Below are 27,457 nucleotides of genomic sequence, written 5' to 3'. Positions count from 1 at the left end.
GGAAGAGGTAGTAGTGGTCCCCTTATTTTTATCTCCTACTTCAACTCATAGTTTAAGATGTATTTCTGTACGAACACCCAGAATCAGGGAAGGATTTGAAAAATCCTCATGTAAGACGCCATGTATGGGCCATGGGAGACAATCATAAACTGCTTGCAAGCTGCCAGCCCTGGGCAAGTGTCAGGTAATGATTAGCAGAGAGCCCCTGTGTTCCTAATGGCTTCTCTTGGCTCCTCTTCTGCAGAATTATTGCTTTCTTAGGCTTTTTCATAATGTACGGTAAAAGCTGCTACATCCTTAGATAAATGAGGCCACAGTGGGCAAGGAAGAAAGAGGAAAGAACTTTCCAGGCAAACAATCCAGGGCACCTGGCTTGCTACTCCCACATGCCCTTCCTTTCTCTCCCCTCCTTCCCCCTACCAGTAAAACAGACCAAACAGCTCATTATTTTCTCATAATGATGAGGAGAGGGAGAAAGAAACAAGAGAAACAAGCAAAAAAAAAAAAAAAAACACACCAAACCTGCTGGTATTTTCTATATAGGAAATTAATAAATAGATATGCCACACAGATACATGTCACAGTGAAAGGCTGGGAGGATGGGTAGGTATTTAGCTGGCTTAAAATGCTAGGCCAGTGTGATGAAGGAAAGGATGGACAGCAGAGGCAGCTGAAAGATAAGGGGGTATGTGAGAGTGCAAGAAATAAAATAGGGAAAATAGAAAGCACAATGGGGAAACAAAGACACTGGGAAAAAAATGGAGGGAGGAGAGATAGTTGAGTGAGGAATGAACAGGATGTGAAAGCAGATACAGCACAAAGACAGATGAGTTTGGCAAAGGGTGGAAGGAATAATGTGTTGTTGTAGATGTTCAAGGGGGGTGGTAGCCAAGGGGTGGAGGACCAGCAACAGTGGGTAGATTGATTTTGATGTTAGCTATATTGCAGGTCAAACACAGTCCTCACACCATATCAGCTCCACATCTTTTTCTTCTTCTGCCTGCCTGTCAGCCCCTCACTGTGCCCTGGATATTTTCAGCTGGAGCCCCTCTTGGGCTCAGCACTGAGTGTCAGCCCCAGGGTGGGGGAGCCCAGAGCACCAGGTGAGGCACGTAGCAGCCCGTGTGCCCCACAGTCCCACTGAGCCCAGGGGCTCAGGGCAGCCTTACAGAGCTGTCAGGGGCCCGAGCATTGAATCCCCCTCTCCTGCCTCATCTCCCAGGCAGACTGGTAGCTGGGAGCCCATCCCACAAAGGGAAAAGGGTTTTGAGTGCAGCACCCAGTGTCAGAGAGACTCTGGGGCAAACCTGATTGTCTGGATGAAGGCATGTGGGACAAGCCATCCCACCCCAAGGGACACCTGTAAACTGGAGGTGATGTCAGCCTGCCTCACTGAGTAACATGGGGAAAGGGCTTTTATAGCAGATCTGCAGGCTTAGCCTCTCCAATCATCTTGTTTCTGTGTTTTTGGCCTGTGAGGATAGCCTGTGTCAGGCCAGAGGAAGCCATTTCTTAGCCTCATCTCTACAAATAGTGCTGGTTAGCTGACCCTATGTAACTGTGGGCATTTCCCTTCACCCTGGGCTGCTGGACCCAGCTGCCAGGCTGAAAGAGCCCAGCATCCTGCAGCTCATGCCCCAGACAGCAGCCCTGCATCCCATCAGCTCACCTGGCTGAGATGCACTCATCATCCTCCAGTACAGGGCAGACAGCCCTTAATATCAGTGTGCTTCCTCTGCAGTCTGCAGCACATTATTGTCTGAGAGCAGCACCAAACCAGTCCCCTGCCTCCATCCCAGCTGCTGCTTTCTTTCTGCCTCTGGGGTGCTACAAACAGCACCACTTACAACTGCAAAAGCAGCTTTGCTTCCCTGCCCAAGCACTGAGCAGCTCTGCATGGCCCTGGCAAATGTGTGCCCCATCAGCTCAGGAGAGATCAGTGCATCCCAGTGCCTGGGCAAGTGCAGGGCTGGGCTGGGCTGCCCTGGGGAATGGTGGTGGCAGTGTGGTGTCTCAGAAGCTGCTTGGCTGAGTGCTGCTCACAGCTCTCCTGGGGGAGAGCACCCCCATCATCGCTCTGCTAATCCCAGTTGCATGGTAACTGTGACTGCACTAAGGGACAAACACCTCAGTCACAGCCTCCCTGTTCCTTCCCTCCCCTGCTGTCTGCTGACACCCATTGGTTTGCAATCATTTGCTCATTTTCTTTCGGTTTTCTCCACTTGCCTTCTCTCCACATTTGCCCCATCCTGTTTCTGTCCTCTGTGAATAATGCTTGGCAGTGCAGTGTGTTGCCATAGAGGAATTAAAGCTGCTCTAGGCAGTTAGCCACTCATCTAGGAGAGGATCCTGAAAAGCAAAGGAGGAGGCAAAACAGAGAAAAAATATCAAGGTTTTCTCCATTCTGTCTTCTTAGTGCTTGCAATGGCTCTTGGCAGAGCTGGGGGCAGGGTGCCCAAGGAAGAGGGTGAAGCCCCAGGAGCTTTGATACAGCTTGAAGAACAAAGATGTAAATAGAAAGAGGAGGGGAACTGCCAAACCAGTAGGAAGCTGAAGATTGAGATAAGGAGGGCTGATGCAACTGAAGACTGAGCTGTATTGTGTGTGATGTACCAGCCATCCAAGCCATTCTGCTCAGTGCCATGGGCTTTGCTGCTCTCAGGAGCTCTGGATCTTGCCCTTTGGGCTTCACAAACCAAGGAAACCTAGAAGAAATGCAAAATAAAATAAAAATGTTCGTAGTGGAGAAGGGAGGAAAGGAGATCATATTGCTCACCTTTCCATGTGGAGCCAAGTCCTCTATCACAGGCAAAAGCACACAGGTATTTATATGTAAATACACACACACAGGGCTCTTCTGCAGTACTCAGAAGAGATTCAGGCAAATCAGAAAGCTCCACACTGAACCTCTCCAGATTTTGGCTCCTATCCCTAATCCTGGCTCTTGTCTGCCCTTCCAGAGCATGTCAGCAAGGCTCCATCAGCTGCATCAGTGGGGCTGTAGCAGAGGTTAATGGTGACATCTGGGCAGGGTTTTGCCCATTCTGTGCATTGTGCATCACCAGAACATTCTTCAGTCTGTTTATGAAGGTGATCAGATAGCAAAACTTCAGGAGGGAAATCTCTCCCCAGAAAGCATCTGCATAGTAGGCGTGGGGATTTAAAATGGTGAATGATGGTGAAAATGCGAGGTAGTATTTTATATATAAATATATATAATGATTGCTCTTTGCTAGGAAATGAAACTCAGCAGGGGAGAAAATACTGTGTAGATTTCAAAAGTCTTCATATGTCCAAGCACTAAAGAGCATTTCTTCTCCTTCTCCTGTTCAACCCTGACACCAGAGATGCTTCAGACTTGAGCAGTCTGTTTGAACTACCTGCTGTTCAAAAATCTTGAGGAGACAGCTGAAGCTCTTTGCTGCTGAAGCCTTTCTTCCAAAAGCTTCCAGGAGCTAGATAAGAGGAGCATCCAGGCTGCTTCCTGCTCCTAGGAGAGCAGGCAAACTGCTGACTACCTCTGCAGCCTGTTGTGCATGCTGGGCTGGATTAAGGCTGCTGAAACAGGGTCTGCTGGCCTGTGGTTGTCCTGCAGTGCAGTGAGTCAGTGATAAACCAACATTGCGTGGGAGGTGGGAGTTCTGGCTCTCCTCAGGAGATCCTCAAGGATTTCTGCTTTATTGGAAATTCTAATAGTAACTGGACTGATTTTTATCCATTAATCCCTGTTTTACTATGTGAGCACGCACTCATGAAGCAGCATTGTATCCCCTGTATTTGAGTCCCATCTTCTTACCGTGCAGATGTAAACAGCTGTCTTTTTCTCTCAGCCTCACAGACCCAGTGGAACAAAAAGTGGATGAGATTTTCTTTCACCTCGTGCATCAGCAGCACAAAAGAAAAAAAAAAAAGAAAAACCACAAACAGAAAAAAACTATTCCCAGTGGCAGGATTGTTTCTGCTGGGAATGGTGGGTGAGGCAGATGGAGCTTTCTCCAATGAAACTTCTGTGTTTCTGGCATTTGAGAAGAACATCCTTTGCCTTGAAAAATTAGCAAATCAGTGCGAATTTCTTCTACTGTCTCGTTTTTACAATGTGTTATACCTATAATCAGAATTTTTAAAGGCAAAGGAATGAAGTTCTTGAGGCAGAGTATGATGGGAATCTCTGCCCTAATACATTTTTGGACGTGGAGATCAAAGAATAACCAGAAGAATGTCAGGATCATGGAAAGCAATCTGATTTTAGTGCACATAGGAAGAGGTGTTGAGGTTTCTTTTTTTACTTGGCACAGTGAAGTATTGGCAGCTGCCATGAACTCTCCACTTATTACTGGGTGTAAGTAATAAAAAAGATCCTAAAAGGATCTATGAGGATGGGCTAGACTGTTTGGCTTTCTCAGTCAGAAGAAGAGAAGACTCCAGGGAGACTTTAGAGACCCTTCCTGTACCTAAAGGAAGAGAGTTGGAGAGGGAATTTTTTTAAGGTCATTTATGACAAGGGGAAATTACTAAACTGAAAGAAGGTACATTTAGATCGGATATAAGGAAGAAATTCTTTACTGTAAGAGTGTTTGAGGCACTGAACAGGTTGCTAAGAGAAGTTGTGGATACCTCATCTCTGGAAATATTCAAGGCCAACCCAGATGGGGCTTAAAGCAATCTGGTCTAGTGGCAGGTATCACTGTCATGGCAGAGTGCTGGAATCAGATGATCTTTAATCTCTCTTCCAACTCCAACCATTCTATGGCTCTACGGAGTTAAGTCATCCAGAGCCAGTGATTTTCTGTGCATACAGAGCATTTAATAATACTCTTAAAACTCATGACAAATACCAGAATTATTTCCTATGCAGGTGGTTGTTACAAAGAAGCAGTTAGGAAGATGATCAGTACCCTTCCTTCTCTTCCACGTTTTAAGCTGCAGGGGGAAATGGCAATATTTTGGTTGAAGATAAGTATAAACCAAACCCTAAGGTGTTGACAACCCAAAATGCTTGCATTTTGAATAGCATCTAGATTTGTATCTTGGATATGGTCCCTGGCTTTACTTCTTCGAACAGTAAATCTTTTTCACAGTTTAAACTGTGAATATAATTTAGCATTAATGTGCTGTGGATGTCTTTCATATGGCCAAAAGGGACAAGTTATGTGTCGGGGTTGGAGCAGAGAGACATATCACTGTGTTGGCAGGATCTTTACTGCTGGAACACTAAGTCCAGGAGTTTAAAACATATGAGACTTGGAGTATATTTAAGTCTAAAAAAATAAAGTATGTTCATTCATCTAGCAGTAGCTACCCCATGCTGGTGTATAGATCATGTGAAGTGTTTCAGATGTAGAACGGGTGCTGCCTTGCGTTGGTACAGGAAGCAGAAGAGTATCTGCATTGAAGAGCCAGCTCCTCTGGTTACAAAGTCTCCCCCCATTAGGGGTCCAGAAATGAAGAGATCATGGTTCTGTTTAAAGGTTCCTTCTTGGGAAGGTTGTTTTTCTTTTCAGCTGAAGAAAGAAGATAAAAAAGGTTTTCACTGTGTAAAATTGTTTACGGATAGAAAACTGAGCAGGAGTTCTCAGCACGATATAGCCTTATTAAGCAATGGTCTGGTTTTCCTCCTGTTGTCTTAATGGAGAAAGAAGGAAAGAATTAGGAATCCTCAGATCTGAACAGCAGAATTATGGCTGTGATTCACTACAAGCAAAACCAGATAACCATTTCTCTGCTATTTTTTATTCTGCATTTGAATAATGATGTATGTGAAACACAAGACAGGGTCTGAATTTCTAGGAATAACTTAATTTTCAAATGCACACATAGCAGAATTGCCAGGAATTGGAGAAAAAGTGCAAGACAAACAATCAGATTTTTACAGGACTGAAGGGTTCCTCTGTTGTTTTGTCATTGATTGTATGTGTTGGTGGTGTGAGGGAGGGATGCCCAAGGTCAGAACAAGCTGGATAACTGAGTTTTTCTCAAGTTTGATCTGTTATTTGGTAGCATAATCTGTGTTTTGATCCGTTTTCGATCAAGGCTAACGGTGCCTCTTCTTTCTGTTATTTCTTTTCTTAATTTTTTCTTTTAATTTGGGAGGGGTGTCACCATTATTATTGCTACTATTGCTATTATTATTACTAGTCTGCAGTGATTTTTTTAGTCATCTGTGTTCAGCTCTCTTGAGAGCAATGAAAAGAAATCAAACTGCTTTTGTGAGTTGTGGCAGAAGAGTGCAAATAGATTGATTAAAAACGCTGTTTCTTTTTTTAATTTAAACAAAGCAGAGGCTTGTGGGTAATGTGCATAATGTATGCTCAGTGGTAACAAGCCACTATGGGGAGAGGGGAGGAAAATGAGGGAGAAAGAAAAAAAAAAGGAAGTGGAGCCAGTGTTGTTCTGCCTTTAAACACAAGATTGATTTTACATTTTCCCTGTGTGTCACTTTCATTACTAGCAAATTAATCCTTCTCTCTGAGGCTTGAAACTTATTTCTAGGGTTTCTCATAAGAAAATAGCTTTTGGTGTGCTACCTATTCTTAAAAATGGAGCTCAGAACTTGGCTACAAGAGCAAGTTGCACCCATTTAACCAAAGGTGTAATGTTAAAATTGACCCTGTTATAGAGTTGCACATGACTGGCTTATTATGATTTTTTACTTTACTTTGAATCTGCCTCTTCTGGAAGAAACACGACACTCTGGAAATGATAGGAGAATGCTGACTAGAGGACAGGTAACATCACTTTAACTAAATCGATAAAAAGTTATCCCTTCACAGCTATTTCGCCTTGTTCAGATAAAGAAGGCAATTACAGAGACCTGTGGCCTGAAGGATCAAGTCCTCAGCAAACCCTCTTGGGAGGAGGTTGTGAGATGTTTCTGACACTGATACTGTTCTGCAGTGCAGCATCCCTTCGAGCTGTGAGGGTCTGCAGGCTGATGTACCCCCGGGGACTCAGGGAGCTTCCTGGCCTAATAACGGGGCAGATTAATTGAGCACTCATTTTAGGACAATCATTCCAGGCAATTACATAATTAAATAATTGGGCTGCCGAAACATGTAATTCTACTGCAAATTGAACCATTTGGACCCTGTTGGGTTTCTAGAAAAACCATAATGCTGCGTTGTGGGGCTGCTCCCTCTTCAGTCCACAGGTCATGGTACCATGTGTAGAAATTTGGACATGCTTTGTTTCTGTTTCAATTATCTGGTATACCTAGAGCTTAGATCACCTGTGCTTCATTACAGCAGGGTTTCTTTCAGGTTTTGGTGGTTTTTTGCAAGATGTACATTTTTCAAATCCAGGAGATTATATGTATGTTCCTTTACAGTCCTTGGTCAGTCAAATCACTGGCTGTTTACCAAAACCTGCTGCTGCTTTGTCTCTTTGGATGCCTCTGATGAAGTAAGAGAGCTGTTCTGATTCAGTTCTGGCTTAGAAAACTGGATAAAACTGACCAAAAGCCACTTCTTTACCTCCGTTAACACTGACAGTTTTATTTCTGTTTAAGGTGAGCAGGTGTGCCACAGCCTGCCTCACCCTTTGAGGGCCACTTGCCAGGTGTGGCCCAGGTCTCTCCATATGCATGGTGCCATAACAGGGCAGCAGTGTGAGATCTCCATGGCTGCCTGGTGTCTGAGCTGGTGCAGCAGCAATTTTTCATCATCAGTTGCTGCCACAGAATGTAAGAGTACAGTCTTTGGGGCTGACCTGAGTCCTAAGAAGAGCAGTGACTGGCAATTAGCTAGGAAAGGGTGGGAAGAAGGGCTCCATCTTTCCTGCTGAATATCAAACAGCATACAAAAATAGCCAGTTGAAGCCACAGTGAAGACTCACTCCAATCAGTGAAAATCCAGCATGTTTTATCTGACCAAATGTCAGGTGTCTGTTTGGATTGACAAACAAAAGGGATGCCAGGTGCAAGAAGGAGAATGAGAAACTGGTTTTATATCAAAAGGAATCTTATTTTTTTTTCTTCTGAAAACTCTTGTGGCAGCATTTCAAGTTGCTTAGACCATGTTTCAGTGAAAATTACTTCCTACTTTTCCTGTGCTGTGGAGTGGCCAACTCTAATGGAGGATCTGGTATGTGATTAGGTTTCCTAAGTGGCAGGCAGGGGAGTGCATCTACTTACAGAATTATTGTTAGAGTGAGTAGCTTTTGGGAGTTCTCTGCAGGAACTCTGGATTGTTGGAAGCATTCCATCAGATTTCTCAAAAATGCTCATATTCTGAAAAACTGCAGTCTTTCCTGCTGCCTTTTGGATTTACTAGAGCCTTGGGCAAGCCACTGGCCTCTCTGTGAGCATGCACTTGTTTAAATACACCCATGTAGAACAAAGAGAGAGAAAGACATGGCCAGGCAATATTTATTTCCATTTTGACTGACTTAAAGCAAAGGCTGACTGTGAGCATCTGCAGGACTTGTTGTTGCTCAGTGGACAAGAACTTGTCAGAAATGTTGGGCTGGCTATATGTTATGTGAACGGTGTGCTTTATAATTGCTCTTTTTAGCCCTGCATTATCAGAGGACAATCTTCCTTTCCATTCTTCAGACAAGTGTAATTGAGAGTGAATAGCTCTTCACAGTGATACCTAGGATCCAGTTCTGTTCCCTTCAGAATAATTGGCAAAAAATCCCAAAAATTATATTCTGTGAAGAAAGAATCTCCACTTGGGTAAGTGGCATGGTTCTAGACGCACTGCACTAACTGAGGGGCTCCTGAAAGAATGGAGAATTTTACAGGCCTTGATTGATGCAGGAATGTCCCAGAAGCCAGCATAAGAGAGGACAATGTCCATGTAATAGTATGTATGCAGTGGACATGTGCATGGGTGTAGGAGTGACCTGGTTTGGACCTGGTTTGGGAGAGCAGGGACTGCTGCAGGAGAAGGAGGGAGGACACTGACAGAGCTGGAGAGCTCTGGGATTTGCCCACAGTAGTCAAGTTTGTACCTTGTATGGTATAAAGCTTGATTTTTCAACTACCAAAGGCATCAACTTTGTAGACTAGGCAGAAAAACTATAAATGCAAATATCACAGAGGTTGGAGGGAGGAGGGAAAGGAGTGTTATGCTGGTTTGTTTATCAAGAAACAGAACTTTCCTGGGACACAATACAAAACTACAAGCCTATTATCCTACTGCTTTTCCAGCTCCAGCACCAGCTCTTTTCTTTTCCAGGTGAGGCATTATTGTGTTAATACTTGCAGGAGGAGGGAAGAAATGAGTCCAAATGCCCCTGTTTGAAATGTCCTATCAGTGCATAAAATATGTCTGCGGATTTGAGAATTACGCTGACTTCACAACAGTAAATTTCAGATAAATAATTTATCTCCTGCAAACACATTTCTGTGCTCTTACACATCCATTTGTTTCTGGAAAGCAGCGGGGGTGTTGGGGAGGCAGAAGCGATTGGTGCTCACTGGGGAACTTTCCATGGAGCTGCCTGTAGCTTGGGTGTTGTTGGCCGCTGGAGGAAGGGTTTTGTTCTCACAGCCACCAGCTCCCACATCATAAATAAAGCCATTTTGGAAACAGGAGGCACCTTGAGCTAAAACTGGCATTTCTCACAATATTGGCAGATCAAGCCAGCAACTGTTGATTTTAAATGTTTAATGAGCAATATGTTGCTGATTCTGATCATAATGTTGTGTTTGCCTAACCTTTCTCAATGTGCTCCCTTCTGCCGTATTGCTGGCACGTTTCCAGGAGAGGAGGAAAGGGAAAAAACACAAACCCCACCACGAAGGGTGAAAAAGAAAATTGAATGAAAAATATGGAGAAGGGGCATAAAAGGCAGGGATAGAACTTTACTAACAGGAAGAAACAGCAGCAAGATGTTGATGTCATGTCAGAGTATTAAATTGAGGATTGCACAGAAAAACAGCTTTTCCCTGCAGAGGTATTCATACTGAGAGAACTGGAAAACAAAGCTGGTTGCTAAAAGGAGATGGACAGGAAGAGCTGTGTGGAGATGAACCCCTAACCAGGGAGTCCCTTGAGACAGTTCAGTGTGTTGTTTAAAAGCAGGTGAATTGAAAGGGAAGCAGTATTGCACAAATCAGTAAGATGCTCAGTCACTTTCCTGCCAGGCTCATAGAATGCTCACTGTAGAGACTGTCTCCAGTATGCTGTATTTTTTCCAATTTGTTTTTGTTTGACTCAAAACCTTTAGTGGTTCAGCATAAGCCTGTTTGACACTGAGTTTCGGGCTCGGCAACAGGGAGGCTTAGAAAGATGAGTGGGTATCTGTGAATACAAAGGAGGCTTCACTGGCCAGCAGAGACAGGAGTATGCAATGGAAACAGGGAAAGGCTCCTTTTATAGTACTAGATAGCAGCTGGTTTTACTGTTGCTCCCATCCTGGACCAGATCCACCTTTTACTGGTGTGGCTACTGACCACTGTTTGCTGGAGAAGACTGAGCTGTCGCTTAATACACACCATGACTCATGAGCTAGCAGAACTGCAAGACTCCAAATACTGGGAACTGAACTCTTGTTTTCTGACCAGAGAGGTTTTGGGCAGCAGGGTCAAATATTTCCTACCCAAGTTCCATGGACACTACTCATCAGGTGTTATCCAGAGAGCTATTTTGTAAAAACATGGAAGATTTTTGTAACATGTTGATTGGGCTCTTGAATGAAACAAGGCATTTTCTCATCTTTTAATCATTACCTGTTTGGCTGATGTTTAAATCAATGAGTACATGCCAAACACTCACTGCCCTATTAGAAAGACGTTTCTTGTTTTACACGATGGCTTATTTATTGCTTCAGTTGTATGTACAGCACAATATATATTGTCCAAAAGGGAGATATAGTTACCAGGTCAAACTTGGTAAAGGGAGAATTTATCTTTTCTTAATGAGGAGCATATAAATTTTGCAGGGCTTGTTATGCTTTCATTCCAGGCTGCTGCATACAAATTCTGTTATATAAAGTTGACCACACACAAATAGATGTATGGAAAAGTGAGTTGAGACACTGTGAGATAGAAGTGGAAAGAAATGGGACACAGAGGACTTATCTAAGAGCAGCCTTGCCAGAAGAAAGAGCAGTAGTCCACCCAGGACACTGTTTGTCCTCTGGCAGTGAGAGAATTTTAAGGGCCCTTTATTTATATAACTGGTTGAGTCATTGTTTTTCCTTCATGGATAATCTATCACCTCCCTAAGTTACTTATTTAGTTGTTAACAAATGAGAGTGAAGCATGGATATATGCTCCACTCCAAATTTTCAACTTTTGAGAGCCGGTATGCATGGATTGCTGGATTGACCTTCTCTCTCTCTGTGTTTGAGTCCCTCTTTTATACCACCATGGTGTCTTCTGTTGTTTTCTTGCTTTCTTGCTTATGTGCTTAGCATCAAAGCTACTACATGTAAAAAATTTTTAATTAGCCTTGAGCATCCCACTAGTGTCCTCAAGTACAAACAGGCACAGGCCTTTACCAGTTCAAATTAAACACATCTTCAGTGGGTCATCTTCAAGGAAATCTCCAGCATCCTAGCTTCTGTAAGTGAAGTTCTTTGCTGCCAACACCTCCAAGTGATTTCTCTTTAGCTGTAGCATATTTCTTCAGCTGTAGCTTTTTTTTTTTTTTTTTTTTTACTTTCTCTGCTCTCCACCCTCTGGTTCAGTTCTTTACAGCCTTGAAGTAAAAGGATGGAGTCTTTTCCAGCCATGTGGTGCAATATGGCATCATCCCCCTTAAAGCAATTGCTGAGTAACAGACAGCTATAAAAGCAAAACAAAGCTGCAAGTATGAGAACTCTTCTCCTAGATGTTTCACCAATACACTATTCCTGCATGAATGTTCTTTGTCATTGTAGGAGCTCAACTGAGTTGCAGTCAGGTTTCAGTCTTGTGGATATATATATACAGGTGGAAAGAAAAAAGGGTTCAAAGATAAAAAGGAGAATAATAGGGAAAGAGGAGGAGGGAGACAGAGTAAAAGGAAAAACTGAAAAGACAAAAGAGGTATGGGAACTGAAGGGGGGGGAAAAAAGGGTGAGAAATTTGAAGCGGGGCTGTGATGGGTAAATAAAGCAGGAGGGGTGATTCAGATCTCTGGGATGGAAAGGTCTGAGGCTGAAAGCTCTTCTTGGCAGAGCAGAACCCTGAAGAATGCAATATAATCTCTATCAGAGCCCTTCAGTTTAGAGGCATATAAATGGAGTGGGGTTTATTGCAAATTCTGGTTAATAACTTTCTCGAAGGGAAAACTTCTGTATTCTCTTTGAAATACAATTTCTTGTCTCATAAATTGAAACAGCTGTGGCTGTTCCCTCTGCACACAATTTTTTTTCATCTTCTGCCTTTTTTTGCTGGGTGTGTGCATATGATTTTGCTTAATGATTTTTCTCTGCAGAAGGGACCCAGAGTGTGGTGCTGTATACAGGTTTGTGATCAGTGTCTTTGCACAAGCACAAGAAAAATGTCTTGGGCATTTTCTGCTATTAGAGAGGAACAAGTGTTAAGCTATTAGTCTGAATCTAACTTAGACTGCATTTCTCCTGAGAAAACTCAGTAAGAATTTCTGCAGCCTCATTCCCTAGAAAGACTAAGCTGAGATTTAATCTATCACCAGGACCAGGCTTTGGTCTTGGACCTGTAAAAGCTGCTTATCCCTCCATAGTTACCATGTAGAAAGCAGAGCAAAGAATATAGGTGAGGATCTTGACAGCCTGTATTCCTGCCTTATCTCTTAAGGCATTGCTTTCTGCACAGGGATGGTGATGAGCACCACAGTGCAGGTGGGGAGAGGTTTCCCTGCCTGGAAAAGGGAGAAAGACCATTTTCCTCCTTGTGATTCTAAGCAGTGCTAGATATTCTCTGCCAGCATCAAACCATCTCTGTCTCTCTGAGGACTCCTAAATGTCTCTTCTTCCCTTTTCTTCTTCTTTTTTTTTTTTTTTTCTTTAATTGAAAGAGCCAAGATTGCCTTTAGGGTTGTGCAGATATCAACCACTTTTGAGGACGACTGAGTGTACAGAAACACAGGGACTCAAACCTTCCTGCCTTCAATTCATTATCTGCTCCCAAGCTAAAGTGGTCAAATCCCTAAATCATTAAATAAGTGATATATGAGTTAACATGCTGACAGCACCAGTGTGCACAAATGTCCCAAGGAGGTTCAAATTCAGAAGGCTATATGTCACCTTCAGCCACCTTCTCTTTGGGAAAGAGTTCAGGAAGGCTTTGGGATTCAGTAAAGAAATACCTGAGTAGGTATTTCCGTTTTTCATTTCTCCATCTCTCTTCCATGACTCCATAAAAATGCCTCCAGCTGGAAGAGGTAAGGGGTGTAGAAAAAGCCAGGATTCATCAGATCTGAGTGCAGAACTCTTTTCCCTCATAGCAGACCTCATCTTTCTCAGTGTATATAGCAGATGAGAGCCTTTTTGGGCCAGCTGCTTGTTCTATTTCTCCTGTTGGGTAAGGAGCCAGACCTGGTGGTCTCCAGCAGGTTCAGTTTCATCCTCATCTCCTCTTGCAGCAGCTTCCTGCTGCATTCCAACCCATGGGCTCCCTCCCATGCCTGCATCCAGAGGCCCAGCTCTGCTGGTGGAGCTGGGGCACGTGTCCTTTACCCATCAGAATATATTTGTGAGAGCACCAAAACCTCAAATCACCCTGCTGACAAATGACTGGAGACGTTCTCTGTTTCTTTCCTCCCTGAGCCGCTTGGCAAGCACACTCGCCTCCAGGCAAACCACGCTGTGTTCACAGCAAGAGCCATGAGAATGAAGAGCAAAAGAAACTCACAGGGGTTCTTCCAGGGCTACATGGAAAGTGCTGCAGATTGTCTTCTACATCTCCTGCAGTGCTGGAATGAGAGCAGACAACTATGGTTTCTTCTGGGCCCCTCAGTTCAGGAAGGACATAGAGATACTTGAGCTCGTCCAGAGGAGGGCAACGAGGCTGGTGAGGGGCTTGGAACACAAGCCCTATGAGGAATGTTTGAGGGAGTTGGGGTTGTTTAGCCTGGAGAAGAGGAGGCTTAGAGGTGACCTTATCGCTCTCTACAGCTTCCTGAAGGGAGGTTATAGACAGGTGGGGGTCGATCTCTTCCACCAGGCAGCAATTGGCAGAACAAGAGGACACAGTCTCAAGCTACGTTGGGAAGGTTTAGGTTGGATATTAGGAAAAAATTTTCACTGAAAGAATAATAAAATACTGGAATTGTCTTCCTAGGGAGGTGGTAGAATCACCATCTCTGGATATGTTTAAAAAAAGACTGGATTTGGCACTTGGTTCTATAGTCTAGTTGTGGTGTTAGGGCATAGGTTGGACTTGATGATCTTAGAAGTCTCTTCCAACCTCATTATTCTGTGATTCTGTGATTCTGTGATTCTTTGTCTTTTTTCTACATGAATTGCAGACTTTTCAGAGGAGCTCTCTGTGTTTGAGAGGGTAGCAATAAGAGCACTTGTTTGTCTAGAAATGGGATGGCTGTTCATGTGGTGTATTTTATCTGCTTTTAATGAGATGAAGCAGGCAGAAAGTAAGGAAGGGGAGCCAGCACCAAACATTCCCACTCCATCCCAAGCCCTCACTACTAAAGGTCATGGGAACTTACCTTTTGTCTCCTTGTATTGCCTCTGTATGTATACACAGTATGTAAGTGTCCAAGGCCCTCAGTGGTACTACCAACAGCCACAAATTGTCTGTGAGCAGTGGAATTGTTTACCACAGATCAATATAACAGTAATACATCTGGAAGACTTTGGCCTCGGTTACCCCTTGTATGTTGTATTCCTAGCCAACACTAACTGCATTCCCCATTGCTTTCCCATGGCAATTCACCTTGCTTAGGGCTCTGCTTGTTTGCCCTAACCCTCTGCATCCCCTCGCTTCTTTTTAATCAAACTTTCATCTCTATCTCATGCTCTGTGTCTCTTTCTTTATTTATTTCCCTTTCGGTCCTTCTCCTGAAGACTTGAGTATCACAAGCTATTTTCTCTATGCTACTCTTTAAATTATTTGTTGTCTTGACAGTTCTTCTCCTGTTCTCAATTTTCCTTTCTTCTCTCTTCCCTCTCCCCCTGTATATGCAAGCTCATACAGCCTGAAAATTATGTCAAGACCTTCTCCTCCTGAAGTAGTGAGAAAATACAGTCTGCAGGTGAATTTGCCATTTTAATATAGTTAACATTCCTCCCATCCTTAACTGTTCTGCAACTGCAGACTGCAGACTGCTGAGATTAGTGGCATAAAATCCCACCAGTATATTGACATAACCTACAAGGCAGGAAGTTGTTATAATCAAACCCAGCATCCCTTTTGGAATGCTAGACTGAGAAATACAAGGACAGCAGTTTTGAGAGCAGCTGAGAAATAAGTGTTTAAAGAGAGGGCATTTGAAAACCTGTTTTTTAATATTATTTCAATAGCTTATGGTCAAAGTTGCAGGATTTTTTCTTTACTGAATCCTAGCCTATACAGAGTACTCAGACAGAGTACTTGTGCTGGAAAGATGATAGAAAGGAATTTGATTGAAATGCTGGTTATTAAGAAATGCTATTATCCAGTAAAAGTGCCATAGGGCCTCAATCCAAGAGGCATAGATGATTATTGTGGATGAATTCTTAGTCCTTGGAGGCCAGGTGGGAGGGCACAATTGTTGTGGCTTTCCCCCACCCACGGTAAAACCTTAAGCAGCTTTGGAGGAGCCAACCATTAAAAAAAAAAAAATGTCTGTCATGTTCTTTGGAAAGCAGAGAACCAAAGAAAGAACAGAAGATACCCCAAACTATTTGTCATCCTCATACTCCACCTCTCTTTGTTTCCCTCCCTCTGAAACCCACATAAAGCAGTTTGTATGTTACGGTGATGAGAGACAAGGGGAGATTTCTGTCCCCAGCTGGTGATCAGTTTATTCACTGAAGTATGAGGATTGATAGCATTTGTCACTAATAGCCCAACTAATATAGCTGCAGATGCTACGTTTAATCATATAAACTGTGAGGCACAATTGCAGAACAAGGGCCTCTGGCCTACACCACTGGAAACGGAAGTGGAGCAAATTCCTAAAGGACTGACTGCACCCACAGGCAAAAGGAAGATGTGTCCTACTTCTCCATGACACCCTCTGCAGGATGTGTGTCCATGTGTAATTTACTGAGTGCACATGAGAGAACCAAATGAAAGAACCTTGTGCATGATAGCAAGGTATGGGCAGGAGAAAGCAGGGAGCTCCATTGTATGTAGAAGAAATGAAGGGAGCAGTTGGGGTAGGAGGATGTGCTCTGGCACATTTGGCTGTCTTTCATAACACCATATTCCTGACACCTTTGCCTTGATATCTGCAGCCAGAAGGAGTCAGAACATTTGAGAAGATGTGCTGCTGTCCAGCAGCATAGCTGCATAAAGCAGGGAGCAGCTTCCAGGCAACTTATACCAGAGCCCTTGAGCAAGGATTATGTAGTGCTGTGAGAACAAGTTAGGGAGAAAAAAGGGAAGGTTTGGGCTTTTTATGGCCCCCATCAACTGGCAGCCTCACTCCCCTACTGCTCTCCAGGAGAGTTTGAAACAGGTGTTACAGATTTTCAGCCATTAATGAGGGGTCTTTTCCCACCTTTCCAAATGTGTTATGTTGCAGATGTGCATGAGGCTGCGTAGATGCAGGCACCCTGCAACACTTGGGAGGCAAATGATACTTCATACTTCAGTCCTCCACGTGCAGGACCACAGACACTCCCTGTGCTCATCCTCTCACCCTCTCCCCTGCCTTCCAGCATTCCTTCCAGCACATCCTCACCTAAATGCTCTGTCCTACTTCCAATCCCATGCCCATTATTCCACGTGGTTTTTCCACCACTTGTAGACATGCACACATATGTGCAGTCTAATCCCCAGGCACCCTTTCACCCACCTGCATTTCCTCTTGCATCCCCACAGTCTTTGGTGCTGCTTTCCTTACGATGCTCAGCAGCTCTTGCCCACACACCAGCTGGTACTCATTCATGCTCACCAGACTCTCATGTTCTCTGTCTCCGAATGCCCCATGCTGTAACCAAGCTGTTACTTGTTCAGTTCAGTCATGTGTGTGTCCTGTCAGACACACATCTGCAGTCAAGTGGCCCAGAACAAGACCAGCATGTATCAGGGTTAAAAATTAATATGCCGGGAACGTCCCTCTTCTCTAAACTCGGACCCTGATATCATAGCCCCCGGGGGGATCAGTCTGTGGTGTAAAGAAAGCTGTTTGTGATTATCATTGAAGGAGAGCACAGGGGAGGAAAGTCCAGCCCAACACCTAGCCCTTCAAATGAAGTGACTTGTCAAGTATGCAACTGTGGCAGGGATTTGAAAAGCAGTAAATTTAGCAGCACTCACTTCCACTGACAACCTGTCATGTGCTTGAAACATAAATAGTGGTGGAGACAAATCACTGCTGTTTTCCTATTAAGCTTTGGCCCACTGGCCCTCTAGCTCGCCAGCAGCATTTCTACCTGGCCTGCCTGTGTGCCTTGTCTCAGGGACAGATGTGCCTCCCCGTTAGAGGCTTTGGGAGAGTCAGAACAGGAATTATCATGCTGTTATTTCCTAGCTGTCCTTGGTGTCTGGGTACTTGCTCCTCAGCTGATGGATTTCTTGCTCAGGCTGTGTGCTGCTGGCACCTCCTCCTTCCACCCAAGGTTGAGGAAACATGGACCTTCTCCTTAGAGAGCCTATGGTTTTCACCCCTGCCCCTGCTTTCTGCCCCACAGACTGGCAAGGTCACACTGATGGAGTAAATGAGGCACTGATTTGAATAAAAGGGTAGAGGTGAAGTTTTCCAATGCACCTGAGTGACTTACAGGCACAAAAGCCATTGAAAGCCAAATGGTCTTGTCCTGTTAAAGCATTTAGTGGCTTTTGGAAACTCTGCTTTCAAATATTAATTATTATATAACCATTTAATAAGACATGCCATCAGAAGCTCACATTAATCTTTACAGAGATGAGAGACATCCCTTAGTGCTTTAAATTGAGGAACCAGGGATTGAGTACATTTCACCTTCTTCCCTCTCTCTTATCAGTTTTGATGCCTCTTCCTCTCTCTCCTCAAGGAAGATGAATTCATGGCAGTGATTAAGGTGGCCTGCTCTGTGCTGTTTAATTAGAGCAACTGCTGTTTCAGTTCCAGTGAAATTCTCACAGGTGTGCAGTTGCAAAGGCACTCTAATGAGACCCCTGCCTCTCCGGGAGCTTGGCGGAAAGGAGCCAAAGAGCCCTCAGCATGACACGGATGGTTTTTCATATTTTCTTGCATCTTTTGGCTGACTGGGCTCCTGTGGGAGCAAGACATTTCTCTTCCCACAGGAACCAAATGTGCCTGGGGAGTTGAGAGAAGAGAAATAAATGGATTCCTGTCCATGATGGTAATAGGGGGATTCAGAGAGGCAAAGCCCAGTGAGACACATTTTAAATGACACTAGTGGCCATGGTCTGCTCATGCCAGCACTGTTACAGTTGTTGGAAATTTTATGTAATCATCAGAACAAGTATTAAGGAGTTGGTATGAAGGCAATGAAATATCTTTTAGGTTTGTCTTCAGACCCCTTCCTAAACTTATGGGGTAAGCTGTAAGTCAGAAAGGAGTTGTTTTGATACTGTTTCTTCTACTTACAGTTTTCTGCTTTCTCCCATTCTGATGACTCCCTTCTTTTTTCCCATATATCTGGGAGAGAAACCCTGCTTCAAAGCCAGGATTTTCAAATGTGCTGATGGCCAACAGCTACACTAGCAATGGGAGTAACTGCATCAGGGAACAACCTCAAAATCAGGGGCTATATTTCCTCTGCCTGCCTCCCCTGTAGGGCTACACAAGATGCAATATTAGGCATGGAGCAAATGCCTTCCTTCTCCTTCACAGCCACTGCTTTGCAAGTTTGAGAGACTCTTTATTCTTTGGAAAGCAAGGGAGTGGCTAAATGCATAAGAATTAAATATCCTGGACCGAAGCAATCATTTATCTGAAGTGCTATCACTATGAATCAACGGCAGACACCTCAGATGATAATATCACAGGAGCCAGCCCAATTGATCAAAAGTCTCTGCAATGTGTGAGCCCAAACAATCTCTTCCTGGCACAGCCCACCCTGCCTCAAAACTCTGTGATTCTCACCTTGATAATGCTGGCAATATTTGATGCCTGCTGAATCCTGAACTCAGCTACTTAGTCTCATCTCCTGATCCCTTGTTGTGCTCCCCACAAAGTATTCCTGTTTCTTCTTCCACCAGGAGCAGATATGGGGGATGGTGTCAGGAAATTATTATGCTGGATCTAATTGAGAAACATTGCAGCAATGAGAGGGGTCAACAGAAAAGCAAACAAAATGATTTTTCAAGAAGCTAATCCACCTATACAAATATTGGCGCCAGGCATCACAACACTCCGGCATGTTTTTGAAAGGGTAAATCTTGCTAAGAGGTGGCTTAACTCTTTGACCTCATTTCCTCAGTTGAAAACTACAGCAGTTTAAAACCAGAGTGGCTAGATCCAGGTTGATACAGAAATCCCGGTCTTTAGGTTTTGTTTGTGAAGTTGGTGTTCAGAGAAGCCTCAGTGAAAACAGGGATGAACTACAGGAATTGCCATCTTGCAAAAGGACAGGAGATTCAGGGGTTGTGTTATCTGGTCATGAAGCGTTTGGCTGCAGCTTACAGAGAAAGAGCCACAGCAATGCCTAAGCCTCTGAATTAATGCTCTTTCCCATTTCGAGTAAATTTGTGCCAATTTGTAATTTCTCATGACTTCTTCCAAGTTTCAAACATATAACAATGTATTCTGTGGGCTAAGTTGAATCATTAAGGAAAAGGGATCGTCAATTTTTAAAAAAAATTTTAAGTTAGCTTGAAGTTCTGGGTTCATCATTATCCTCTCATCCCAGGAAGTACAAGTGGACATAGGACAGAAGGGAACAAACACCTTATATTTTAAAAAAGGGAAACATTCTGGTGGTTGCCTACAAAAGTGAGCCACTTGATTCTTGCACAATAGTATATTGAGCATGTCTTGTGCTACATAAGACACAAGAGACTTTGTAAAGAACATAAAAAGGATTTTTAAAGATGCTACCAAACACAGACCAACCCCTATAGTTCCTAGAGTGAGCAACGGGCACAGTTGGTACCATGAGTGCCATCACACGATGTTTCCCTTAAGTCTGGGGCTGACATAATGATTTGTGGAATTAAACTAGGGACTGCATTGCAGTCTATCATTGCTCTTCACTGGCAGGACAGAAATTATACAGTTCACTCAGGTTTCTTGCCCCAGAAGGGACTTATTGCTGTCAGCCTTTTCTTTGGTCTTGTGTTTGTGAGAAGGAACTTGTCTTCAAACTGTACAACAACAGCACAAGCGCATTGTCCAAAATAAGAAATCTTGTAGGAAAAGGAGTACATGAGGCCAAATGAAAGGAAACCATCTGACAGAGTCACTAGAGACTGTAACAGCTGAGTGCTTGCTGTTGTATTTTATGCCTTTCATAAGTGTCCAAGACATGCAAGAAAACTCAGTCCCCTGCATCAGCTCTGGGCTTGCATTACCATTTTGTGCTTAGCACAGTGGGAAACAAAGACCTATTGATTACACGCCCACACCCCCTCAAATGCACCCTGATGTTCCTCTTGCCAGGGGCAATTGCTGGCCCATCTTGTAGGTGGTGGAGGAAGGGAACACAATACCCTGCAATGCTGACCACACTGTTGGGAGTGAGATTGGTGCGCTGCCATCCACATGTGCACCTCAAACAACTTCTGTGCCTCAGCTGTGATTCTTTGTCTGACCTTCTGTTTTCAACCTCCATTTCATTAGCTGCTCCAGCACTGTCCTCGCAGCCCTGATGAGTTACCAACCCCTGCCTTCCTAAGGCTCTCAAAGATGTGCTGACATCTCGTTCATTCATCTAGCTGATGGTGACTCCTACCTCATGTTATTTTAAAGTACCCTTCAAAAGGCAGCAGGCAAAAATTTTGTGATGCAGAAATTGTGCAGCTATTGGTTTGTTCACGTTTATATGTCATTTTCTTGGCAGTAAAATTAAGGCTTGGTGTTTAGTAGCATAGTCATGACAACTTGCATTGCACTATGCAACACTTAGGGAGTATAGTATTGTAGTTGTGACATTACATGACTTAATTTACCTCATGGTTTATAATTTACTTTATACATTGGCTTCGCAGCCAAGTTCTGTTCAAGAGTAATTAATCTATCAAAAAAATACTGTTTGTGTTAATTTTAAAAAAGTGTTAACAAATTTGGGCTAAATTCACTAAGTAATTTTGAGGGGAAAAAATGTGATCTTCTTCAACATGAAATTGTCTGATTTAAATTATATCTCAAATTGAGGCAGAACATTATTCCTTCTTCTGGTTCAGCAAAGAGAAGAAAGCCACTGGTCAAACAGAGGGCTTTGAACTGAAGTGGGTCTGGATTTTTTTCAGGGGATGGTTCACTTTCTTTCTGGTGATCACATGTGGATTTTGAATGAAAAATCGAATCAGCTGCTGACATGAAGTAGTATATTGCACACCTACTCCGTGCCCAGACTCAGGGCTCTGTGTGAAAGAGTGTGATGAGCCTTAGTGGTCGTTTATGGAAAAGAGGGGGTGGAAATTCAGAAATAAAGCCGATGTGCTGAGGCTGCCTCAGGCAGATGACCCCCACTGACACGCACCCACAGCCGGGATGCAAACTGCATCTGAGCTGTCAGATTTTGGCTTCCAGCTCCTGGGTAGAGCCGTCAGCGATGGGCAAGCAGTCCCAAGTGGTTTGGTCAGTGCTGTCCTGAGAGAGAGAGCACAGAGTCATTGCTCATTCTTGGGAAGCTGCTCTCACCCTGGAGGTTTTGTTTGCATGCTGGATGCTTGGAGTTTGAGAAGAAGGAGCCAATGAAAATCACAGGCTCTCTTAACCCTGGTCATGCCAGTGGGTGCTCATGTTCCCCCAGGCAGTGAGCTCCCTGGGCGCTGTCCTTGGCTCAGGAGGCAGGGCAGGCAGTTTTGCACATAAGGTGTAAATGTGATTGCTGATGAGCAAAGTCCTGGTGAATGCCAGGGGAAGCCATGCCAGAGTGTTTCCTCCCAGTCTGACTCATTCTCATTCATGAAACCAGAGCCAGGCCAGAGCCCTCCCTGGCACTGCTCTAGTTTTTTGGTTTATGTGTAATAGCTACAGACCTGAGGGCATGGGAGGCATGAGGCCAGCTTAAACAATAAATACCCTGCTGTGCCTTGCTGCTTAAACAGAGTAATTACTGCCTTACTACATGTGACCCCTCTGTTCCTGTCCCTCTGGCAGTTGTTGTTTCATTGCTCCCTTTCCACAAGGGATGGCTGTGCTTCTCTCCCAGCTGTACATCTCTCTGTCTGCCGCTGTCTCACCTCCTGTCTTTCTCACTTTCTCAGTGTGTTTCTCTTTGTCAGTAGCTGAATACCATTTTCTCTGTTTCTCAGTCACTGAAGAGTCTCTTTTTTTTATTTTATTTGCGTTTCTCTCTCCCAGCCACTCTCCCTCTCTTCATTCTCCCTCTGTTTTTTCTCCATCTATTTTTGTCTTCTCTCAAGCTTTCCCTGTTTTCACCACTTCCCATGCTACTCTAGGTTTTCTGCCTGCCTTCCTCACTGTAGCTTTGTAGCACTAGCTGTCCCCTTGCTTATCCACCATCTGCTTCTCTCCACTGATCTCTTTACTAAAAACAAGCCTCTTCAACTAAGGGATGGGAAAAAATGACTACAAGCTCATTGGAATCTGTGAGGGCTGAGGAGACAGGGACTGATAAATGAAAACTTCAAAGTTTTGAATTAAAAAAAAGAAAACCCTCAGCTGGAGGTAAAACAAAACAAAACAAAAAAAAAACATGTCAAAGGCTCCCTTAGCTATTTTTGTCTTTCAGAAGCCTGTTCCTAGGGAATAGAAGGTGCAGAGGGAAGGAGGAAAGTTAGGTGAGCAAAACCTCAAACACTAAATGGATAGTGCAGAGACAACAAAACCTGCAGTTCAGCAATAGAAGTTGCTACACACAAAAAACTTCAAATGGCATCCATTGATTTCCAATCTTTTTTATCTCCTTGCATCTTGTTTTATGCCCAACAAAGACGCATAACCTATTCTGCTCCCCTCTTTTCACATCTACAAAGATGCTTGGAGGGAAAACAAACACAGGAGCAGGGTGGCTGATCTCTTTCTCCACATATCAAATGCAAACAGATACTTTCAGCAAATCTAAATTTCAGTTTAATTTAAGACCACAGCAGTGTTTTAAAAGAAATAAATAAGACTACTAAAGTAATCTCTGCACAAGAAGAAAGCTAATGTTGGATGCACGGACAGGAGAGGAGATGAAACAAAATGTATCTGCCACCTCTGCAGGTCAGCTCCCCCTTTGGAGACGTAAGAAACTAGGGCATGAAGGGAAAGGCCTCTCTGGTAGGGAATGTGACTGAATGTATTGCTGGCCCTGACTACCTGAAAGAGCTCTCTGCACACAGTACAGGTGGGATTTTGACTGGATGTGGGTCATTTGTAGAAAGGAAACATTCAGCCTTTGAGGAAAGAGTAATGGTGTGTGGCAGTGCAAGGGGCCATTTGGGTAGAGGTGAGAAGGGCCCATAAATGCCTGGGGAACATGATGTCAGTCTGTGTTTCTGCACACACAGGTGGATTTATAGATGTGCAAATACACAGTATATAAAATACCAAATACATATTTTTAATATATATATATGCACATATATATATATGATATATATTTATATATATATTTTTATATATGTATATATATATGTACATATGTATATGTATATGTATATGTATATTTATATATAAAATCTATAAAATATATATATATATATAAAATCTATATGAGAGCACAGGTAGGTGTGCACACCAACAAGGACAATATGCAGAGCCAATGGGGTTGTACAAGGCTATTTCCAGAGGGTAAGGGAAAAGGAAGGCTGCTTGCCAGCAGGCTAGCATAGCCAAGCAGATTTGCTGTTCAGCTTCATTATTTACTGGGTCCAATTAGGAAGCCAGGGGATAGGAAATGTGGCTGAGGCAAGCAGGCCTTCAAAGCCTTCCTCCTGCACACATCAAAGCTGCTGCCGCAGATCCCTCTGCAAAAAAAAAGCTCTGCCAGCTCCGAGCGGCAGCAGCCGCCTGGCTCGCAGTGCTCAGGGTCATTCCCTCTTGGTTTGATTGTCAAGCCTCCTGGGCTCCTGCTCTCTCTATCTCCAGCCTCCAGAGCAGAGAGCTGCTCTTTATGATTCACTGGGACCGAGTTAAGGAGCTACAGCTTGGCAAGATGGTGTTTAATGGGGCTGTAGCAACAAGCCAAGCTAACTATGAACATGTGAAAGACAAAAATCCTGCAGGGAAGCAGGTTGCCTACAGTCATGCAAGGGGGTGGTTTAGGATGTAAAGAGCTGCACTGAGTGAGAAGTCATCCACCGAGGGGAACCTGAAAGGATCCTCACAGGGAAAGGAGTGTACTGAACCTGGCAGAACAGCCAGGACACAACCCTTGTCAGCAAGGAAGCTTTGGCAGTATGGTCAGAATTTCATCCCTTGATAATCTGCTGAAGGCAAATGTCTTCTCTTAATGGGAATGGAGTGGCTCTCTTGCCAGGAGTTGGCAGTCCCTCTTTCACCTAACAGAATGTGTTCATTGTTATCAGTACCAAAGAACATTGTCCAAGCCTTCTCCCTCCCCACTTTGATAAACTGCACAGTGACAACCATCAGTTCCCTACCAAAGCTGGCTCCTGTGCAGAAACATTTGTAAATTCACTCGATGTATAAAGTTCTGTTCCTATTCCCCACACCCCCTGTTTGCCTTAGAGGTTAGAGTTAATATGACTCACCTAATCTGGCTGCCAAAGTGAATTAGTGAAAACACCTCTACAGCTCTCTGCAAGATATCACAACCTGACATTTCTCTAACACACTGTGATACATCTTTCCTCTCCCTGCTCTGTACTACAACACCTCAATTTTATATAAATGCTTTTTGTTAGAAATGGTTAATGTGTTCTTAGAGGGGAAAAGGCAGCAAGTAAAAGGGTCTGTCTTGAAATTGAGATCAGCTCGGTTCTTGTAGCAAAATGTTGATGCTCAGGGTCACCAGTGCAGAGACAAGAACAGTGCTACCACTTATACAGCAAGAGACTGTCACAGAAACTTTCCCTAAAGTGTTATGCTTACACATGTGTGTCCTAGAGCAGGGGAATGAGAAGCTGAATAGGGTTATTGATGTCTTTGACATGCCCTTTAGAACAGAAGCTGTGCCTTTCACTTAATTCCAGGGCACTCCACTGGGCAAGCCAACAGCTCCTCATATCTTGGGAGGGGTTCTGAGTAGCTGTGAAAGCTCTCCTGCTGGACATGGTACACAGTACACTCCAAGTGTATGTATTTTTTCAGAGGAGAAGCTCAAAAACATCTTCCCTTGGGAAGGTATCTACCCTTGTAGATTACTTTGGAGCTCCACTGATGTAGTTCTCTGACAGACTTAACAGCACCCGTAATGAGGGTGCCACTCTATTAGAGCTGGTTAAGTCACCCTCAACCTTGTCTTCATTACAGTGACAGTCTTGTGACAAGGGCAAATTGCAGGAGAAGCAAGTCCCACTTGGAATGAACCCTGTGCATAAACAAGGCAGAATTGCAGAGCAAATGAGTTGCAAAACAGAGGCAAATTATATTTTAACCTTTTCTTTGTGAGTCTTTCCCTGATGTCTGATTAACTTTCCAGCCAACTCACTGACCTACCAACTGGGAGTGCTGCTGTGAAAAGAGTGTTGGTTGTCAGCTCAGTTTGGGGGTGGGATTTTTAAAGTGCTTTATTAGCAGGTAGCAGTATGAACAATATGAAAATCTGGGAATTAAGAGAGTTCCCCAACAGAAATTATCCCTGTTGTAGCAAAACCAAAAACAATTGGTGCTGCATCTACAGACAGCAGCGTTGCGCAGTAGTTGCAATGCAATCCTCCATCTGTGTTCAGCCACAGTAACATCTCATCTGAAATGCTGTGTTCAGTTTGGGGTATCACACATCCAGAAAAAATGTAAACTTGTCAGAGAGGTCTTAAAGCAAAGAACAAGAATGATCAAGAGCCTAAAAATGTCTCACCTACAGAGGAAGGTTGAAAGACCTTCCAAATGTTCAGCCAAAAGAAAAAAAAAAAAAAAGACAACTGAGGGAGGAACTAAGTGATTTAAAAGTTGATAAAAGGCTATTGCAGAGAAGGAAGGAATGATTTGTTCTTTTTGCCTGTAGTGGCTAAGACAAAAGTAATAGCTTTAAATTGCAGCAAGGGAGACTCAGGTCAATCTTCAGGAAACTGCTCCAGTGGTAAGGACAGCAAAGCACAGGAACAGATTGTCAGGACTGGCTGCAGAATCTCTGCTCCTGGAGGGCAGAGGATGGCAGTGTCCATGACATGACTCATGTGTCTTGCTTGAGACTGGGGAACGGATTAGATGGTGACTGAAGTCCCTTCTGCATTTCTGAGACTCACCTAATTCTGGTTCTACTGGGGTTAGGACTCCCTAATATATGCATGAGTTCCAGCAATAAAAAACACCAGTGAAAATCCCACCCTACTTCCTTCTCCACTGACTCATCAAAGCATTAGCCCAGTGCAGAGCAGAGGACTGAGAGCCATGTCCTGGCAGCAGGAGCCAACTTTGCCTCCTTCCCCTGTGCAAAATGCTGCTGCCATGCAGGAAGGTCCTGCAGCAGACTGTTGGGGAATGCAAAAAACAAAGCAGTTGTAAATTCTAGACATAGCAATGAGATTTTCGCTACCTGAACATCTGGTAGGAGCTGGAAGAAGGGACTGCTGATTAGCCCTGCTGAAAGAGAGGGAGGGAGCCCTTGTCTTTACATGCGTTTAATAGGTACACTGCTGTTTTCATGCTGAGTCTCCCTGACGGGGGTTGGTTTTCTCCTAGAATGATTCTGAAAATTGCCTGTGAAAAAGAAAAAAAAAAAAAAAAAAAAAAAAAAGGGGGACAAAAATAATTATGTAAGGGACAGAGCTCTGAGCAGATTTTGAAGCTTCTGAAGTTCCTCTCTGATGCTGAAGGGAACTGCACACAGCTGGCATCACCAGTGTGTGTGGCCAGGCTGACCTGGCCAAGACACTGCAGTAAGTCTGTGCCTCTGGGGTGGGATTTGTTGCAGGTGGCTCCTGAGAGGGAAGTTCAGCTCCAGAGACCAGACTTACCCACTGCTTTCATGCAGTGCCATAAACCAAGGTGAAGAGCAGGCACTATTTGAACTCTCAAAAACTGCACTTTTGTGAAGTGGGCAGGGTTTCAGAAGTGCTCAGCACCTGTTGAGCAGAAAATACCTTCTGAGCAGAGAGCTGTTTTGGAAAATCTGACCACTCTCTGAGGAACCTGAATGGGAGCTCTTTTGATCTGACCTTTTTTTTTTTTTTTTTTTTTTTTTTCCAAATCTG

The 27,457-nt window shown here is 43.8% G+C and overlaps 1 protein-coding gene across 4 annotated transcripts in view; it reads left to right on the top strand.

The window, feature by feature from the left end:
• The window catches only part of LSAMP (limbic system associated membrane protein), a 1,013,191-nt gene that overhangs the window by 949,436 nt on the left and 36,298 nt on the right, over window positions 1–27,457 (top strand). The window lies entirely within an intron of this gene.

The sequence above is a fragment of the Taeniopygia guttata genome, chromosome 1 (assembly GCF_048771995.1).
Source record: "Taeniopygia guttata chromosome 1, bTaeGut7.mat, whole genome shotgun sequence".
Lineage (NCBI taxonomy): Eukaryota > Metazoa > Chordata > Aves > Passeriformes > Estrildidae > Taeniopygia > Taeniopygia guttata.
This window is presented reverse-complemented; position numbering and strand designations above follow the sequence as displayed.